Source organism: Propithecus coquereli, unplaced genomic scaffold (genome assembly GCF_000956105.1).
Source record: "Propithecus coquereli isolate 6110/MARCELLA unplaced genomic scaffold, Pcoq_1.0 Scaffold525, whole genome shotgun sequence".
In the NCBI taxonomy this organism is placed as follows: Eukaryota; Metazoa; Chordata; class Mammalia; order Primates; family Indriidae; genus Propithecus; species Propithecus coquereli.
In genome coordinates, this window is record NW_012151119.1 from 180,380 (window position 1) to 181,882 (window position 1,503).

The following is a 1,503-nucleotide window of genomic DNA, read 5'->3' on the forward strand; positions in this document are numbered from 1 at the left end:
GGCCTGTGTGTCTGTCTTTATGCCAGCACCTCGCTTGTTGGTTTGCTATTGTAAATGGACAATTTATAACTGTGTGTGTTTACAGGGTGCAGAGTGACGTTGTGATTTATGAACACAATGCAGAATAATCAATTCAAGCTCACTAACGTGTCGGTCACCTCAAGCACTCATTTTTGTGGTGAGGACATTCGAGATTTACTCCTAGCAATTCCGAAGTGTACGACACACTGTTATCAACTGTATTCAACTGTATTCAACTGTATTCGCTGGAGTGCGCGGGAGGCCTCAAAGACACGTTATTCTTCTTGTCTGAGGTTTTGTGCTCTTTGACCGCCATCTCCCGGGGATTCTCCCTGCCCCCAAGCCTGTGTACCCTCGTTTTACTCTGCGTCGGGGAGTCTGATTCTTTGAGATTCCACGTGTGAGCGGAAACACGCGGTGTCGGTCTTTCCGTGCCTGGCTTATTGCACTCAGCGTGACGTTCTCCGATTCCATGGGCGTCGTCCCCAATGACAAAGTTTCCTTCCTTGGTAAGGGCGAGCAGTATTTCACTGGGTGTATACACCACGTTTTTTTTTTTTTATCCGTCGATGAATAGGCTGATTCCGTAACCTGGCTGCAGGGAGCGTGAGAGTACAGACGTCCCCCACAAACCGATCTCAGATCTTCCGGGTGAATACCCAGAGAGGGGGTTGCTGGATCGCATGCCGTCTGATGACTGTAGCTTTGTGATAAGTTCTGAAACCAGCAACCGTGATTCCTCCAACCTTGCTCTTCCTTTTCACGATTGCTTGGGCCTCTCGGGGTTCCTCGTATTTCCATGTGAATTTTAGGGTCAGTTTGTCAGTTGATGCAAAGAAAGGCCCCTGGGATTTGGATCCGGGTGACGTGGCCTCTGGGGATGGATCTGGGGAAGGCTGCCCTTTCTCTGTGTTAGATCTCCTCAGCCGCGGACACGGACGTCTTTCCATCGGTTCAGGATGTTTCGAGTTTCTTTCAGCAGCGCGTTACAGTTTTCCAGTGTGCAGATCTTACGCTGCTTTCGTTAAATTTATTCCTGAATGTTTCCGTCATTTTTGCTGCTGCGGTCAGTAGGGTTGCTTCCTTAATTTCATTTTCAGATTGTTCGTTTGCTAATGTGTAAGAATAAAGTTGATTTTTTATGTATCGATCTTATAGCCTACAACCTTATAACTCATTTACTAGCTCTCATAGGTTTTTCTGTGGCTTGTGTAGGATTTTCTGCATATAAGATCATGTCATCTGCAAGCAGAGATTGCTGTCTTCCTTTCCATTGTGAATGTTTTTATTTTCTTTTTCTTGCCTAATTGGCTGGACCCTCCAGTACGATGTTGGGTAGAAGTGGAGAGAGAAGACACCCTCATCTTGTTCTTAAATCACAGAGGGACTGGGAGGCCGAGGCGGGCGGATTGTTTGAGCTCAGGAGTTCGAAACCAGCCTGAACAAGAGCGAGACCCCGTCTCTACTAAAATTAGAAAGAAA